The following is a 20,360-nucleotide window of genomic DNA, read 5'->3' as shown; positions in this document are numbered from 1 at the left end:
AGAAGGCGTGGCCTATTGGGGACGTGGCTTTCAATTAGATATTTTTGGGCACCTGTGAGAGTAAATGTCATTCCTGTTCATGTTATGTTTGCACACTGCACATTTATATTTCATGTCAATATTTTTGCACATATTTGTTATATAAATGTTATAACATTATTTAAATGTCATACAAAAGTGGTAAATTTCCCAACATTGGGTTCGTCATAGGCAGTTGAGGAACTCAACTTGTATAAACCGCTGTAGGCAATAAAAGTGGCAGTGCTCAAACTTAAAATGTGTGGACAATACTACAGCACAGATTAACCAGAATTACGTTTACTATCACTGGTTGCCAAAATTAACTATCTGAAAGCCACTCGCCTAAATAGGCCGCACCTCCTGAAAATACATTACAGTTGCTGGGTCAAACCAAGCATGAAAGTGAATAACAACCCAACTGATGGCTAAATGAACCCATGTTTGGGTAAGCTGGTTATTTTCAGGAGGCGTGGCCTATTGGGGGCAGCAATTGGCCAGTAAATTACTGTAGAGTTTCAGGACAAGGTTTGTAAAATTCCTAAAATACAGCATATTACCATATTCTGTGCGGGTACAGCATTCTCACTCACTGGTGCAACAAATATATTATCTTACAAGGCACGCCTTAAAATGTGTTTTTCAGCCAGAGACTATCCCCATACCCAACATTTTCCCACAATGCACCATAATTAATACTGTAAAACAAATTTACTGTATTTTACTGTACATTATACAGTGTTTTACAATTAAATTACAGAAAGATCTTACAGTGTGCTGTAAAACAAGTGTAAAGTATTGATAAATACAGAAGGTTACTGATAAAAAATGTAAAACGACTAACAGTGTACTTTTGGACGTTGTACTTGTTGCAACATTTAGGCTATCATTTCTCAAACACTGACTTCCCACTAGCACCAGCGTGTGTGGTAATCGCCTATGACTTGTGTCTGTCCATCTATGCGTGAACCAATACCTTGCTGTGATGTGATCTAGGCTACACAATCATATCTGCTTGCAAATAATATTTGAAATCTTTTAAATACTTTGATCTAGCCTGCCTTGAGTGCCAGGTGAGTGGGGTTTATAGTTTTGGGACTACCTTATTGGTCCATTAAGCTAGTAAAGCTCAATGAAGCACAGTTAAAGTATTTGAAATGATTTCAAAATGTATTTGAGTCCAGGTCTACACTCAATAATCACCTCACAGCTCTTGGAGTTGACTGCTGCAACCCTCTGTGAGCAGATTGCCAATTTGGAATTTTAATAGTCACAACCCCTTCTTCCATGGCTTAGCTAATTGAGATGCACTAAGTGAGAGTAATTCATTTGTGCAGATGGCTCTCCTGATGTGCTAACACTGAGGAGAGTTATTATAAGTGTTGCCAGATCTGAACTATGTTGCCAGATCTTAATAATCTCAATGACTTTTATTGAGATGGTTTGAAGAAAGAAAAACAGCTACAGTAACAAAATCGGTGCAATAACCCAGTAGTGCCCCCACAGTGGTGGTGTCATAATACCCATAAAACCTAGCGGTCAAACAGGGAAATGGTTCCAATCATTTTTCCACCATACATTTTTTTCCATAGGGAATTTTAGAAACTCTTAAAATTAGGGCTGTGTTTCGTGTAGGCTTACCCTTGCATGACGTTTTAATAAACATGTAAATCTCTCTCGGACAAGGTGAATTTATCAATATATTCGGCTCAATTTACTTTCTGATTTGAAAATGCTAATTAGCGTCAAAGTAGACATCATGCAGGGGTGGCAGGTAGCCTAGTGGTTAGTGTTGGGCCAATAACTGAAAGGTTGCTGAATTGAATCCCCAAGCTGACAATGTAAAAATCTGTCGTTCTGCCCCTGACCAAGGCAATTAACCCACTGTTCCCTGGTAGGCCGTCATTGTATATTAGAATGTGTTCTTAATTGACTTGCCTAGTTAAATAAAGGTTCAATAACAATGCAAGACTACAAATCCATGCAAGCTCCTGCATGTCATTTCTAGCTGATACAATTGTCAATTTAAAGAAATGTTGCCAGTTTATTCATTATTAAATTTAGCTAACAGATAGTTAATCCACAGATTCTTACCTTTGCCTCAATTTGGCAGTCTCATCCATATCTTCGTGGCATTTGTAGTTCTTTATGATAGCCACATAAGCAGCTAATTAGCATATCATTTTAGGGGGTAACTACAGGCGAATATTTTGATAAAAGTTACTTTGTCCTAGAGAGATTTAGGACACATCACATCAAGGTAAACTTACACAAAACACAGCCCTTATTTTAAGTGTTTCTAAAATCCCCTATGGGAAAAAAATTAATGGTGGAAAAACGATTGGAACCATTTACTTGTTTGACTGCAATATTTATGGTTATTATGAGAGAGAGGGAGGAGGTTTGGAGAGGGAGGAGGTTTGAAGAGGGAGGGGGTTTGGAGAGAGATGTTTGAGAGGGAAGATGTTTGGAGAGGGAGAAGGTTTGGAGGAGCTTTGGAGATGGACTGCAGTAACATCATTACAGTGACCTGTTTTGGATTCACATGAGACTAGCTACATAACCCATGCTCTAATTTTATACATTTTAGCATACGTTTTCTATGCCCCATATACTGTTCATGCCCTATTCGAGAGAGTGGGAGCTACAGTGGCAAGAAAAAATATGTGAACCCTTTGGAATTACCTGGATTTCTGCATAAACTGGTCATACAATTTGATCTGATCTTCATCTAAATCAGAACAATAGACCAACCCAGTGTGCTTAAACTAATAACACACAAATTATATATTTTTTCTTGTCTATATTGAAAACATAATTTAAACATTCACAGTGTAGGTTGGAAAAAGTATGTGAATCCCTAGGCTAATGACTTCTCCTAAAGCTAATTGGAGTCAGGAGTCAGCTAACCTCGAGTCCAAACAATGAGACGAGATTGGAGATGTTGGTTGGAGCTGCCTCGCCCTATAAAAAACACTCGCAAAATTTGAGTTTGCTATTCACAAGAAGCATTGCCTGATGTGAACCATTCCTTGAACAAAAGAGATCTCAGAAGACCTAAGATTAAGAATTTTTGACCTGCCGAAAGCTGGAAAGGGTTACAAAAGTATCACTAAATTGAAATTGAAAATTGGAATTGATGTTCATCAGTCCACGGTAAGACAAATTGTCTATAAATGGAGAAAGTTCAGCATTGTTGTTCTCCCTAGGAGTGGCCGTAAGGGAAAGATGACTGCAAGAGCACAGCGCAGAATGCTCAATGAGTTTAAGAAGAATCCTAGAGTGTCAGCTAAAGAAATACAGAAATCTCTGGAACATGTTAACATCTCTGTTGACGAGTCTACGATACGTAAAACACTAAACAAGAAGGGTGTTCATGGGAGGACACCACGGAAGAAGCCACTGCTGTCCAAAAAAAACATTGCTGCACATCTGAAGTTTGCAAAAGCACCAATGTATTTTGCACAGCACTACTGGCAAAATATTCTGTGGACAGATGAAACTACAGTTGAGTTGTTTGCAAGGAACACACACACCACTATGTGTGGAGAGAAAAAAGGCACAGCACACCAAAAAACATCAAAAACTTATCCAAACTGTAAAGTATGGTGGAGGGAGGGAGCATCATGGTTTGGGGCTGCTTTGCTGCCTCAGGACCTGGACAGCTTGCTATCATAGATGGAATAATGAATTCCCAAGTTTATCAAGACATTTTGCTGGAGATTGTTAGGCTACCTGTCCACCAAATGAAGCTCAATAGAAGTTGGGTGATGCAACAGGACGACCCAAAACACAGAAGTAAATTTAACAACAAAATGGCTTCAACAATAGAAAACACGCCTTCTAGAGTGGCCCAGTCAGAGTCCTGACCTCAACCCAATTGAGATGCTGTGGCATGACCTCAACAGAGTGGTTCACACCAGACATCCCAATAATATTGCTGAACTGAAACAGTTTTGTAAAGAGGAATGGTCCAAAATTCTTTCTGACCGTTGTGCATGTCTGATCCGCAACTACAGAAAACGTTTGGTTGAGGTTATTGCTGCCAAAGGAGGGTCAACAAGTTATTAAATCCAAGGGTTCATATTCTTTTCCCACCCTGCACTGGGAATGTTTACACAGTGCGTTCAATAAAGGCATGAAAACGTATAATTGTTTATGTGTTATTAGTTTAAACAGACTGTGTTTGTCTATTGTTGTGACTTAGATGAAGATCAGATCACATTTTATGACCAATTTATGCAGAAACCCAGGTAATTCCAATGGGTTCACATATTTTTTCTTGCCACTGTACATTTGCAACATCATTGCAGTAACCCATTTTAGATTCACATGAGAGCTACATAAATACGCATAACCATGACTCCATATCCGTGATCCCATGTTCTAGTGGGATGAATTTATATTCATATAAGCTTTAAATGCTATATATGTTTTCAATGCCCCATGTTTTCTAGGCCCCATCAAAGTTTAATGATCGAGTGTGGTGTCAGTGTTGTGTAAACGAACAGGCAAACACATACATCACTGTGGTATCATTCATTATGTTTGACAATGAATTACCTATCTTGCATAAAACACCAAGATATAATGAAAGGGATCCGTCTTTAAATCACATTGCAGCCCATCATGATTCATGATCACTTCATTTTTGTGTAATGTTAAGGGATCCCTGTCGAATTACACCCTGTTCCCTATATAGTGTTCTACTTTTGACCAGGTTTCATAGGGCTCTGATCAAAAGTAGTGCACTATGTGGGGAATAGAGTGCCATTTGGGATTCATCTGTTAAAAACCCTACATTCCCTTTCACCTAGCAGTTGGTATCTGCTAATGCAACTGCTTTATGTCTGAAACTTTTCTATTAACGGAATGTTTGGGGAAGTTTTCAACCACTCCTCTCTAAAAAATGAACTGATCCATCATCCTCTTTCTGACTTCACATTCTCTCAAACATAATCTCATCCATCAGCAGGCATAATTGTGCCTTCCTGTATTATACTTATGCTAAAATGTATATCCTATTCTACTGCGCCATTTACTTTATGTTTACATTCTTATCTTTCATTCTTTGTTATTGTTGTTGCATTGTGGAGAAGGAACCCTGCAGGTAAGCATTCGTTGGACGGTGTGTACCATGTGTATCCTGTACACGTGACTAATAAATCTTTAAACTTTAAAAATGACAACAACAAAAAAATCCTCAATGTGCCTATTACCTTTAAATCGGTGGGAAGCTAATCCTCATCCCCATTATACCATTAGCTCATTTCAGGCAGGCAGCAAAAAACACGAGGGGGGTGGGTAGCTAGTTGAGCTACTTACCCTGAGTTGTTAGAGGGGCTCAACAGCATCAACAGGTGCAATGTGAGAGGATAATGGGGGCAGCAAGTAGAAAGGCACAAAGATAATGCTCCAATTGTGTCAAAGACCAAATGTGTGTATATTTTTCAAAATGCATCCGGGATCTCCTCTAATATCCTCTTATCTTCCCTAACCTTATTTTCACCCAGCCAGTTGGGTCGTTTGGATATTGATGATGCGTTATTGAGCTATGACCCACTGGGTCAGATCAGAAATCTGGAGGCGTGGCTCCAATAGAGTCTCTCTTACTCACTAACATATTTTAAGGTGTGCCTTGTAAGAGGCTATATTTGTTGCCCCTGTGAGTGAGAATGCTGTACCCCCACAGAATATGGTAATATACTGTGATTTAGAAAATCTATAACTTGTTTTCCTTAAACTCCACAGTAAGTTACTGTAATTGAGAATATGGTACTATACTGCAATGTTGCAGTGTCAAAATCCTTTTGGGCAGTAATAGGTTCATGGTGTTCTTGTTTCTCACTCAATTAAGATATTTTTAAATATTTATTTTAAGAGACATATATTTGTTTGCAGCTGTTAGTGAGAGTGTTGTACCAATTTCAGTGATATGTGGTAGTGGTTCGCTAACAATTATATGTATAGAGATGACAGATCAGTGGCAGCAAGTCTGAAAGCTTTAATGGTTGAATGGTTGAGTGATCTGTTTTGCCCCCTGTAGTCATTGTGTCACGACTTCCGCCGAAGTTGGCTCCCCTGCCTGTTCGGGCGGTGCTCGGCGGTCGTCGTCACCGTCCTACTAGCCACTACCGATCCCTTTTTCGTTTGTCTGTTGGTTTTGTCTTATTAGTTTCACCTGTGTGTATTTTAGTTTAATTAGCGTCCTTATATTTAGTAGGTTGTCCCGCCCTTGTTTTGTGCGGGATTGTTTTTGTATTCCTGTTATTTGGTGGTGTTCATGAGTTTTATTCTCCGGACTATTTTGGTCCTGCGTTGGATTATTCACCCTGTGTGTTGGGTTGACCGTTGTTTTGTGCGCCGGAGAATAAACTGTCTAATAACTGAAACCTGCTCTCTGCGCCTGATTCCACCCACCTTAGTAATTCGTGACAGAATCCCGCACCAACAATGGAATCAGCAGGAGCAGCTGCGTCTCCTCTCCCATCGATGGAAGAGAGGGTCCTCCATCACACCAGCGTGCTTCACCGGATTGGTTCGGCCATGGACCAAATGATGGAGAAGATGGATCGATGGGAGAGGAGTGGCCTTCCCACCTCATCTCCAGCACCCCCTTCTTCAGCACCTCCTGTTCCTGCGACCACATCTGGCTCCGGGGCTCTTCGGCTGACGCTCCCACGGGAGTATGACGGAACGGCGGCTGGGTGCCAGGGTTTCCTTCTTCAACTGGAACTATACCTGCCTACCGTGCATCCTGCTCCCTCTGGAGATGAGAGCGTGAGCGCCCTCGTCTCCTGCTTGACTGGGCGAGCCCTCGAGTGGGCCAAGGCAGTGTGGAATGGTCCGGACTCGGCGAGGGATAATTACCCAGAGTTCACCCGCCGATTCCGAGCTGTGTTTGACCATCCACCAGAGGGTCGGGCGGTGGTTGAACGGCTGTTCCGCCTGCGTCAGGAGACGAGGAGCGTACAGGACTTTGCTCTGGAGTTCAGGACCTTGGCCGCAGGAGCAGGGTGGAACGACAGGGCCTTGATCGATCATTTCAGATGCAGTCTCAGGGAGGACGTCCGCAGGGAGATGGCATGTCGGGACACCACATTCACACTGGATGAACTCATTGACTTGGCTATCCATCTCGACAACCTGCTGGCTGCCCGCGGGCGTTCGGATCAGGCCCTGTCGTTTCCACTTCCCAGCCCTCCTGCCCCTATCCCTATGGAATTAGGAGGGGTGGCTTCGAGGGGGACCGGAGGAGGAGTGTCCTCCTGCACCAGTTGTGGTCGACGAGGGCACACATCCGACCGGTGCTGGAGGAACTCGTCTGGGAGTCGGGAGGGCAGGCGGAGCACTGCTCGATCACCCCAGGTGAGTAAGCACCAGACTCACCCAGAGCTTCCTGTCGGTCATGTGTAGGTGTTGACTTCTTTCCCTGGGTTTTTCCCTCTCTACAGCATAAGGCGCTAGTCGATTCAGGCGCAGCTGGGAATTTCATGGATCGTGGGCTTGCGTTAAGGCTAGGGATTCCCCTGGTGTCGTTAGACCTACCTTTCCCCGTGCACTCCTTAGATAGCCGACCATTAGGGTCAGGAGTAATTAGGGAGGCTACGGTGCCGCTGGACATGGTAACGCAGGTGGATCATAAGAAGCAGATTAGTCTGTTCCTTATAGATTCACCTGCGTTTACAGTGGTGTTGGGGGTTCCCTGGTTAGCTCAACACAACCCGGTGATTTCCTGGCGACAGGGGGCTCTTAAGGGGTGGTCAGAGGAGTGTTCAGGTAGCTGTATAGGAGTTGCCGTTGGTGCGACTACGGTGGAGAGTCCAGACCAAGTTTCCACCATGCGCATTCCCTCTGAATATGCCAATTTGGCTATCGCCTTCAGTAAAAAGAGGGCGATCCAATTACCACCCCATCGTCAAGAGGACTGCGCGATAAACCTTCTGGAGAACGCTGCACTTCCTAGGAGTCACGTGTATCCATTGTCCCAGGAGGAGAAGGTAGCGATGGAAACATATGTTGCTGAATCGCTGGGACAGGGGGACATTCGGCCCTCCGCATCACCTGTCTCCTCGAGCTTCTTTTTTGTGAAGAAGAAGGATGGAGGTCTGCGTCCGTGCATTGATTATAGAGGTCTAAATTCCATCACAGTGGGGTTTAGTTACCCACTACCTCTCATCGCTACGGCGGTGGAATCATTTCACGGGGCGCGCTTCTTCACAAAACTGGACCTGAGGAGCGTGTATAATCTGGTGCGTATCCGGGGAGGAGATGAGTGGAAAACCGCATTTAGTACTACATCTGGTCATTATGAGTACCGTGTCATGCCATACGCGTTGAAGAATGCTCCAGCCGTCTTCCAATCCTTCGTAGATGAGATTCTCCGAGACCTGCTCGGGCAGGGAGTGGTAGTGTACATCGATGACATCTTGATCTATTCTGCCACACGCGCGGCGCATGTGTCTCTGGTGCGTAAGGTACTTGGGCGACTGCTGGAGCATGACCTGTATTGCAAGGCGGAGAAATGTGAGTTTTTCAAACAGTCCGTTTCCTTCCTGGGGTATCGTATTTCCACCTCCGGGGTGGCGATGGAGGATGACCGCGTTACAGCCGTGCGTAATTGGCCGACTCCGACCACGGTGAAAGAAGTGCAGCGGTTTTTAGGGTTTGCCCATTACTACCGGAGGTTTATCCGGGGTTTTGGTCAGGTGACTGCTCCCATCACCTCACTGCTGAAGGGAGGACCGGTGCGCTTGCGTTGGTCAGCAGAGGCGGGCAGAGCTTTCAGTCGTTTGAAAGAGCTGTTCACCAATGTGCCCGTGTTGGCGCATCCGGACCCCTCTTTAGCGTTCATAGTGGAGGTGGATGCGTCCGAGGCTGGGGTCGGAGCCGTGCTGTCCCAGCGCTCGGGCGTGCCACCCAAGCTCCGCCCGTGTGCTTTCTTTTCGAGCAAGCTCAGCCCAGCGGAGCGAAACTATGACGTGGGGGACCGGGAGTTGTTAGCTGTAGTCAAGGCTCTGAAGGTGTGGAGATATTGGCTTGAGGGGGCTAAACACCCTTTTCTCATCTGGACTGACCATCGTAATCTCGAGTATATCCGGGCAGCGAGGAGACTAAATCCACGTCAGGCTAGATGGGCCATGTTTTTTACCAGGTTTCGGTTTACCATCTCATACCGGCCAGGCTCCCAAAACACCAAAGCCGACGCGCTGTCCCGCCTCTATGATACCGAGGAGCGGTCCGTTGAGCCAACTCCCATCATTCCACCGTCATGTCTCGTGGCACCGGTGGTATGGGAGGTGGACGCGGAGATAGAGGAGGCCTCACGGTCAGAGCCGGCCCCCCTAACTGTCCAGTGGGGACTCAGTACGTGCCGAGGGGGGTCCGGGACAAGCTGATCCGGTGGGCTCATACTCTCCCCACCTCGGGTCATCCTGGCATCGAGAGGACAGTGCGGAGTCTGAGAGGGAGATACTGGTGGCCCACGCTGGCTAAAGACGTGAGATTTTATGTCTCCTCCTGCTCAGTGTGTGCTCAGAGCAAGGCTCCTCGGCACCTGCCTAGAGGGAAATTACAACCCCTACCCGTTCCACAGCGGCCGTGGACACACTCATTGGTGGACTTTCTTACCGACCTTCCCCCGTCCCAGGGAAGTACTACGATCCTGGTCGTTGTGGATCGGTTTTCTAAGTCCTGTCGTCTCATCCCGTTGCCCGGTCTCCCTACGGCCCTGCAGACTGCGGAGGCCTTGTTTACCCATGTCTTCCGGCACTATGGGGTGCCTGAGGACATCGTTTCTGATCGGGGTCCCCAATTCACGTCCAGAATGTGGAGGGCGTTTATGGAGAGACTGGGGGTCTCGGTCAGCTTAACCTCAGGTTTTCACCCCGAGAGTAATGGGCAGGTGGAGCGCGTAAACCAGGATGTGGGCAGGTTTCTGCGGTCCTATTGCCGGGACCGGCCTGGTGAGTGGGCAAGGTATGTTCCCTGGGCTGAACTAGCTCAGAACTCCCTACACCACTCCTCAACTAACTTGTCCCCTTTTGAGTGTGTGTTAGGTTACCAGCCGGTCCTGGCCCCATGGCATCAGAGCCAGACCGAGGCTCCTGCGGTGGAGGAATGGGTACAGGCTCCAAGGACACCTGGAAAGCCGTTCAGGACTCACTACGGTTAGCGCTGACGAGCACCGCAGTGAGGCAGTTTTTGTATTCCTGTTATTTGGTGGTGTTCATGAGTTTTATTCTCCGGACTATTTTGGTCCTGCGTTGGATTATTCACCTGTGTTGGGTTGACCGTTGTTTTGTGCGCCGGAGAATAAACTGTCTAATAACTGAAACCTGCTCTCTGCGCCTGATTCCACCCACCTTAGTAATTCGTGACACATTGTCAGTTTAGAAGCATTTGTTAAGGCCCAAAGTAATATAAGTCATATAGAACATCAAACATCAGCTGGTATGCTATAATAAATAATTAAATATGCACTATTAGTAATTGCTGATTTTATTTTCAATACAATTCAGCAATAAAGTACTCTATTGGTGTTTTGCTATATATTTACTGCAGCATACTGTAAATTATGGTGCATTGCAGAGAAATATTGTGTGAGGAGAAAGAATCGCTTGTTCATTAACGTGACTTGTAAGTGGCTACATGTTGCAACCATTAGTGAGAGTCCTGTACCAATAAATGTTTCCTTGTAATCACGGCCAATTTTGAAGATTTTGTTTAGGCCTCTAGAAGTGAAAGTGATGTAAAACATCTAGTATTCATTAATATGCTGCAATTTGCGACCGCTACAGCCAACCTGCTTCCTCTAATCTCTTGTAATTACAGTAAAATACTATTCTTTAAAAAAATAGTACAGTTTAATGGTCACTTTTATTGTATTGTGCTGTGGTTCATTGCTCTTGCATCAAGTTACCATGAATATATTAGTATTGTATTGGCACTATCCAGAGATAATCAAAAATAAGATATCTTGCTGTAATTACAATTATTTTAAAGACCAATATATCCGGGTGCCGATGATGTGGATTAAAAACAGAAGACACATTTCAGTGGACGGCATTCAGTTGCAATTGACTAGATTGACTAGACTAACCCCCTTTCCCTTTCTCTTCCTTTTCCTTAACTTCAACATTTTCAGTAACGGTTAAAGAAACGTATTACTTGCTATGACTGTGATATGTGGTTTTTTTAATAATTTTTTTCAAAGGCACTGATTGTAAATTGCTAAGGACAAGAGCGCCTGCTAAATGACCATAATGTAAATTTATATTTCAAACGTTCAAGGAACACTGGGTAATGTCGCTGCATGGGTAATTCCAGTAATATGCCATACATTAGAATTCAATAAAAATGTTGGTACCATAAAATGGATTACTGTATAATGGATTACAGTAATTTAATGGCCAATTTATGCCATTAAGTTACTCTACATTTTACAGGAAATATTTTACAGTGTAGCAAATAACACTGGGTAATATGTCACTGGGTAATTACAGTAATATGCTTTAATTGTAATAGGTACTGAAAATTAGAGTACAGTAACTGACTTGGAACGGGAAATTACATTAGAGTAAAATTGTTGGTACAATAAAATGGATTACAGTAACTGTACCGTAAAATACATTTTATGTCTCATGAAATGTTATAGTAAATGTTTTACAGTGGATATCAGTATTTGGCATCTGAAATCATAAACATGTTCCTATTTTCAGAATGAGAGACAGCTCACACCTCAACCCCGGGTTTGTTTTTATGAGATCATTAGATGACCATGTTGAGGTGTGACATGCCTCCAAAACCACATGTCTCATCAAATTTCACCACCAACCAAAACTGAAAGCTCCTCAACCTAACCTGTTGACTCAACCAAGCAAAAATTCATGCATGACCTGCACAGGTTGTTCCTTCCAGTCGTGTAGAGAGAGAGAGAGAGAGAGAGAGAGAGAGAGCTAAAAAGCCAAATAAAAATACGTATGGAGCTCAAAATAATCTACATTCTTTTTTTGCGAGCTCTGATATAACCTTGATTCAAGTGACTCAGATCGACAATCTCTATGACAACCCCACTTGCTTTAATTCCACTGTAAAAAGTTCCACTTACTAATCGACCTCTATTTCAGCTGGCTGGCTGGCTGACAAATTGATTGTTAGACTCCATTTCTCTCTAACTTGATTCCATTGTGTGGCTGGCTGGTTTTCAGGCTCTGTTTCTCTATTCCATTGTGTAGCTGACTGGCGGATTGACTGGCTGATTGACTGGCTGATTGACTGGCTGATTGACTGGCTGATTGACTGGCTGATTGACTGGCTGATTGACTGGCTGATTGACTGGCTGATTGACTGGCTGATTGACTGGCTGATTGACTGGCTGATTGACTGGCTGATTGACTGGCTGATTGACTGGCTGATTGACTGGCTGATTGACTGGCTGATTGACTGGCTGATTGACTGGCTGATTGACTGGCTGATTGACTGGCTGATTGACTGGCTGATTGACTGGCTGGCTTATCATAGAAAATAGTAAAAATAAAGAAAAAAAACACTTAATGAGTAGGTGTGTCTAAACTTTTGACTGGTACTGTATGTATATATATTATATATAGTGTATATATATATTATATATAGTATATATTATATTGTGTATATATATATTCTAAAATGGATTAAATAAAACAAATTCCTCAGCAATCTACGCACCCCAATACCCCCAATATGACAAACTGAAAACAGGTTTTTGAAAATGTTGGCACATTTATACAAATTAAAGAGAGCTTTGTCAATTTCCAAAGGGCCAGAATATACAATTTACGGACACAGTATATTTTACATTAGTTATCTTGTTTGGTATGTTATTTTTAGTCCCACCATCCAGTTTTGATTTCTATATGCCATATACAGGGCCTTCGGAAAGTATCCAGACGCCATGAATTTTTCCACATTTAGTTACAGTACAATCTTACTCTAAAATTGATTAAATTGATCCCCCCACCCCATCAATCTACACATAATACCCCATAATGACAAAGCAAAAACAGGTTTTTAGAAAAATGTGCTAATTTATTTTTTAAAAAAAAAAACTTTACTCAGTACTTTGTTGAAGCACCTTTGGCAGCGATTACAGCATCAAGACTTCTTGGGTATGATGCTACAAGCTTGGCTCACGTGTATATGGGGAGTTTTTCCCATTCTTCTCTGCAGATCATCTCAAGCTCTGTCAGGGGGATGTGGAGCGTTTGTGCACAGCTATTTTCAGGTCTCTCCAGAGATGTTCGATCGGCATCAAGTCCGGGCTCTGGCTGGGCCACTCAAGGACATTCAGAGACCTGTCCAGAATCCACTCCTGCGTTGTCTTGGCTGTGTGCTTAGGGTCGTTGTCCTGTTGGAATGTGAACCTTCGCCAAAGTCTGAGGTCCTGAGCACTCTGGAGCAGATTTTCATCAAGGATCTCTCTGTAATTTGCTCCGTTCCTCTTTGTCTCAATCTTGACTTGACTTCCAGTCCCTGAAAAACATCCCCACAGCATGATGCTGCCACCACCATGCTCCACCGTAGGGATGGTGACAGATTTCCACCAGACGTGACGCTTAGCATTCAGTCCAAAGAATTCAATCTTGGTTTCATCAGACCAGAGAATCTTGTTTCTCATGGTCTGAGAGTCTTTAGGTGCCTTTTGGCAAACTGCAAGCGTGCTGTCATGTGCCTTTTATTGAGGAGCTGCTTCTGTCTGGCCATTCTACCATAAAGGCCTGATTGGTGGAGTACTGCAGAGATGGTTGACCTTCTGGAAGGTTCTCTCATCTCCACAGAGGAACTCTGGAGCTCTGTCAGTGACCATTGCGTTCTTGGTCACCTCCCTGACCAAGGGCCTTCTCCCCTGATTGCTCAGTTTGGCCAGGCGGCCAGCTCTAGTCAGTGGTGGGAAAAGTATACAATTGTCATACTTGAGTAAAAGTATAGATACCGTAATAGAAAATGACTCAAGTGAAAGTCACCTAGTAAAATACTACTTGAGTAAAAGTCAAAAAGTATTTGGTTTTGAATATACTTATTCATCAAAAGTACATTTAATTGCTAAAATATACTTAATTATCAAAAGTAGTATAAATAATTTCAAATTCCTTTTATTAAGCAAAGCAGATGGCACCATTTTATTGTTTTTAAAATGTTGGGTTAGCCAGGGGCACACACCAACACTCAGACAACATTTACTAAAGATGCATGTGTGTTTAGTGAGTCCACCAAAACATAGGCAGTAGGGATTGATACCATTTTTGCTGTTCTGCTAAGCATTTAAAATGTAACGAGTACTTTGGGCTGTCAGGGACAATGTATTGAGCAAACAGTACAATATTTTCTTTAGGAATGTGGTGAAGTAAAAGTTGTGAAAAATAGAAAAAGTACAGATACCCCAAAAACTCCTTAAGTAGTACTTTCAAGTATTTTTACTTAAGTACTTTACACCACTGGCTCTAGGAAGTGTCTTGGTGGTTCCAAACTTCTTCAATTTAAGAATTCCTTTAGGCCTCTGTGTTCTTGGGGACCTTCAATGCTGCAGAAATGTTTTGGTACCCTTCCCCAGAGCTGTGCCTCGACACAATCCTGTCTCTGCGCTCTACGGACAAGTCCTTTGACCTCATGGCTTGGTTTATGCTCTTACATGCACTGTCAACTGTGGGACTTTATATAGAGAGGTCATGTCCTTTTCTATTCTCATAGTTTCTACAGATTGTAAATTCACTGATACACATTTTTGCGAAGAGTATTATTGTTATATTATTGATTGATTGGTTATTACTTTTCAAATCTCCCGCTCTAACCCATTTTGCCAATCTCCAACTCAAATCAAATACATTTTATTGGTCACATACACATATTTAGCAGATGTTATTGCAGGTGTAGTGAAATGCTTGTGTTCCTAGCTCCAACCGTCCAACAGTCCATCTCAATGGTTGACTGCCTCTGTTTCTCTCCATCTTTATTCCACTGTGTAGCTAGCTATCTGACTCTATTCCTCTCTAACCTTCCCTGAATGTATATTTCCCCATCATCAGTTCCAGCTGCTGATAGTAGATCCACTGGGCTGGACTAACACACTTTGATGGGATTAGGGTCATGTCCCAAATGACACCCTATTTCCTATGTAGTGCGCTACTTTAGACCAGGACCCTACATATGGAATAGGGCGCCATTTGGGATGCACATAGGTTCAAAGAGTATGTATTGGTGGGGGAGTGGACACTCACGTTGGGATAAATCCACTCATGGAGGTCTGGAGCACGGAGGTTCCATTATAGCCTAACCTCCATGCTCCATCTCCCTCATCTCTCCTACGTAAGACTCACCAGGCTGAGAAAACACACACTGGGGGCCTGTCCCAAATGGCACCCTTTCCCCTCTATAGGGCACTACTTTTGACCAGGGCCCGTATGGGAATAGGGTGCCATTTGGGATGCACCACGGCTCAATAAGGAGACAGGCTTTGGTGGTGATGATCACACTGTGTCTGTACTTCTGATGGCATAAATGGAGAAGATTAGTTAGAGGATGGAGAGTCCACAGAGCACCACAGAGCACACTATTTCCATGTTTGTTCTAGCCCATGAATCATGAAATTAGTGCTAATGGTTTAAACAAATGGATTTAACCTGGGGTCTATTTCTAGCTCTAAATGTCAAATTTATAAATGCTATAGTGATAATATGAAACTGAATTCTTACGATTTCACAGAGACTGTTAGAAGGATGGTGATGATAAGGCTGATGATGGTGATGATGTTGATTTTTATGATTATGATGATGGTGACTAGGGATTAATATTTTCCCAGAAATCTATGTTTCATTACCGGGAATAATTCATATTTATCCTGCGAGGCCCAGAAGTGCGCATTTAAAACAGAGATATGGTCACTTTGCCAAGGTTCTCCCCAAAAATAAGAGGGGCGCTGCTCCACTATGTAAAGATTTCAGAGCAAATTAAACTGATATTTCGTAATGATAGAGTAACTACAGTATCTTTGATTGCGAAAGATGTTGAGAATCACAAAACAAGCCGTTCATAAATTCAGAGTATTATCATGTTCCTCAATTAATTCAGCACATCTCAACACAGAGCACGCTCAGCAGAGCCGGCTCTACGGGGTGGCAAAGTCTGTTATCCCCCCCCCAGTTTTGTTTCCCCATAAACATAACAAATGGTATTTGAATTACAATGGCCAGTTTTGCCGATGTAGCATTGTCGGGCCTGCGAGTAGGTCAGACTGGGACAGAGGCTATGCCGGGTGTGTACTTATGATCTGAGGAGGGAGGGGGGCTGAACTAATGTAATATTTAGTAGTTAAAATCCCCAAATTCATTCTGATTGGGCACCTAGCCATGCAATGTAATAAGGTACCGCCTTCATTACCTTGTTTCGGTCAAATAACACAAAGCTATATATCTATCGATAGCAATTAGGTCCGCAAAAGCAAGCAATGACATTTAGAATCACAGATAAATCTAAAAATGCATTTTACTAAAAAGCAATGGCATAAATATATACATTACATTTTTTTTTTTTTTCTATCGGCCAAACAACCAGTAAGCTTACTTGAGGGAAAACCAATTAATGAATCATTCTGGCAAGGCGGCCAGGGCCATAAAGGTTGTAGCATACCATTTAGAGGAGTTGTAGCCTCTTACATGCTGTGCTGAACCTCATGAGAAGTTTCTGATTCCATTCTCCTTCCTAGCAAAATGTACTTGTCAGGCCCCTCTCAAATGCCAGCTAGACAAACTGAATACGTTCTTTAGAGTAGAGAAGGAATTTTTGTAGATGCCCCAAATGTTAATCCGAATCCATGTTTCAGTGCGAACAGCACAGTTGCTGAGAAAGGCCCGCCATATCTTTGAAGAACACTGAAGTGGCTCCATTTGTTGTCGCTTGCTGTGGTTTTGCGATTTCACTTTGTAAGAATCAACTCTGCTTGTAGTGGTTCAGATTTGGTTAGATCCAACAGGTCATCAGGTGCTAGTGGCTGGGATAATGGAGGTGCAAGTGCTTGTTGTGATGTTACCCTCGTGCCGTTCCTACTAGGCCCTGGGTCTTCTCGATCTTGTCGGTCTGCAGGCAGTGCGGGAGATGGGCAGGTATTACATTTGCTGCTAGGCTCCTCAACCTCGGTGGTCGGGCCATCAGCAGGCTGCTCGGGAGCTCGGCATCGCACTCGACATGGCGGTCCTCGGTTTTCTTGTACTTGGCAGTTCCCAGACATTTTCGGATATCCATGTTTATTAGCTAGCTATAATTTCTCAGCCACTGCCAACGCTTAACAAAGCTAGTAGATAGTAGCTAGCCTATTATTAGCTGTAGTTGTCTGGAAAAGTGAACAACTCTTATCCCTCTCTGAGATGAAATAAACTGTAAATTTGACCCGTCCTTGGTGGGATCCAATGAGCCTCCGAAACAAGGTTATGAAGTTGCTGTGGGGGTGCAGTGCTGTTGACCGGGGTAGGAGTAGCCAGGTGGAAAGCATGGCCAGCCGTAGAAAAATGCTTATTGAAATTCTCACTTATAGTGGATTTATCAGTGGTGACAGTATTTCCTATCTTCAGTGCAGTGTGCAGCTGGGAGGAGGTGTTCTTATTCTCCATGGACTTTACAGTGTCCCAGAACTTTTTTGAGTTAGTGTTGCAGGATCACACATGTTCTACCAAAACTCTCATATCGGCAGCAAGTACGAGAAAGCGGAGATAGGAGGAGTACATGTTATAGCGCTATTTTGACATGCAGTAGGCAAGAGACATGCTTTGATAATGCAACCTTTGGATTACAGAATAAAGTTAGGAATTTTCATGCGATTTTGGGTTTTGCTATGATTGGGACTGTATATGAAAATAGCCTAGGCTCTAGAACAGGAGAACATAATTTCCCCTCATGCCTCTCTGAATTCGTAGCAGACTTCACAGAGGTGCCTATGTGGTGAATTGTGCATAGTCCTATTAAATGTGTGACTGTCTGAGAACCTTCCAGAAGTACAACCATCTCTGCAGCACTCCACCAATCAGGCCTTTATCGTAGCGTGGCCAGACCGAAGTCACTCCTCAGTAAAAGGCTCATGACAGCCCGCTTGGAGTTTGCCAAAAGGCACCTAAAGAACTCTCAGACCATGAGAAACAAACACTCTCAAGATTTTCTGGTCTGATGAAACCAAGATGGAACTCCTTGGCCTGAATGTCAAGCGTCACGTCTAGAGCAAACCTGGCACCATCCCTACGGTGAAGCCTGGTGGTGGCAGCATCATTTTTATTGATTACTTATTGTTTATATTTGGAATTTTAAATTCATTATGTATTACATTTCAACTTGTTGAACATTTTAAATTGTAATGAATTTTGTAAAAAAAACAAAAAAAAACATTTACAATACATTACATAACTCGTAAGGCATTATTTTGAGCCGTAGTTTTTACCTTATACAGTGGCCTGAAAGTCATGGTTTACAGGCCACATCTGGCCTACAAGTAGTGTTGCAAAATTCCAGTAACTTTCCCCAAATTCCCAGAAATCATACCCTTATTTCCACCTGTTTCCAGGAAGGTTCTAACCTCTTTCTAGCCATATATTATAATTTATATTCTTCAAAGTAGCAGCCCTTTGCTTTGATGACAGCTTTGCACACTCTTGGCATGCTCTCAGCCAGCTTCATGAGGAATGCTTTTCCAACAATCTTGAAGGAGTTCCCACATATGCTGCGTACTTGTTGGCTGCTTTTCTGTCACTCTACGGTCCAACGCATCCCAAACCATCTCAATTGGGTTGAGGTCAAGTGATTGTGGAGGCCAGGTCATTTGATGAGGCCAAGATGCATCACTCTCCTTGGTCAAATAGCCTTTACATAGCTTGAAGGTTTGCTTTGGGTCATTGTCCTGTTGAAAAACAAATGATAGTCCCACTAATTGCAAACCAGATGAGATGGCATATTGCTGCAGAATGCTGTGGTAGCCATGCTGGTTAAGTGTGCCTTGAATTCTAAATAAATCACTGACAGTGTCACCAGCAAAGCACCCCCACACCATCACACCTCCTCCTATATGCTTCACAGTGGGAACCACACATGAGGAGATCATCTGTTCACATACTCTGCATCTCACAAAGACATGGTGGTTGTAACCAAAAATCTCACATTTGGACTCATCAGACCAAAGGACAGATTTCCACTGGTCTAATGTCCTTTGCTCGTGTTTCTTGGCCCAAGCAAGTCTGTTCTTCTTATTGGTGTTCTTTAGTAATGGTTTCTTCACAGCAATTCAACCATGAAGGCCTGATTCACGCAATCTCCTCTGAACAGTTGATGTTGAGATGTGTCTGTTACTAGCGATTATTTTGGCTGCAATATGATGTGCAGTTAACTCTAATGAACTTGTCCTCTGCAGCAGAGCTAACTCTGGGTTATCCTTTCCTGTAGCAGTCCTCCTGAGAGCCAGTTTCATCATAGCGCTTTATGGTTTTTGCGATTGCACTTGAAGAAGCTTTCAAAGTTCTTGAAATTTTCCAGATTGAGGTTTCACTGAGTCAAAAAAACTTCTCTCTTGGAAAGAGCCCACACACTTCACCAATGTTTGCTCAGATCAATTATGCAGATATTTGTGCAGTCTTGCACGAATTGGAACATTTTCTGGCTGGTGCTCGCATTGCCTTGTTGTTTTCCTTACAAATAATAACTTTGGAGATGCGTGCATTCCTATTGAAGTAAGTTTCTTATTTTCTGTATATTTAGTTGTCGTTTCTACTGTAGGGGCAGAAACATGTATGTATGTATGTATGTATGGAGCACAGTTTATGTTTTCAAGTACTGGTGACAAATAATGCATTTTGATTATTGCATAGATTATAATGAGATAATACTAAGCTATTTGCCAACTTTGTGTATGTGTGGTGTCATTGTTTGTTGACATTATACATTGCATTCTGGGTGTCACGTAAACATCTGTCAGACCAAAGATGTTATAATGAGGTGAAGGAATGGTTGACTCATCTTTTGGATAAACTTCCAGAAGTGAATGATTGTAGATGACACACCCCCTTCAACGTGCATACTATAAACCACTGGTTCTCAATCCTGGTTCTGGGGAACCAAAGGGGTGCACATTTTTGTTTTTTCCCTTGCACGACACAGCTGATTCAAATGATTAACTCATCAAAAGGCTTTGGTGATTTGAATCAGGTGTGTAGTGCTAGGACAGAAACAAAAATGTGCACCCCGTTGGGTCTCCAGGACAGTTGAGAACCTCTGCTATAAACAGACAAAACTAATCTTGTCTCATCTTATTATCTTTGGTTGATGCGAAAAAACAAATA

The sequence above is a fragment of the Oncorhynchus tshawytscha genome, linkage group LG16, assembly GCF_018296145.1.
Source record: "Oncorhynchus tshawytscha isolate Ot180627B linkage group LG16, Otsh_v2.0, whole genome shotgun sequence".
NCBI lineage: Eukaryota > Metazoa > Chordata > Actinopteri > Salmoniformes > Salmonidae > Oncorhynchus > Oncorhynchus tshawytscha.
The sequence above is the reverse complement of the archived record's forward strand: the minus strand, read 5'-3'. Positions refer to the sequence as shown.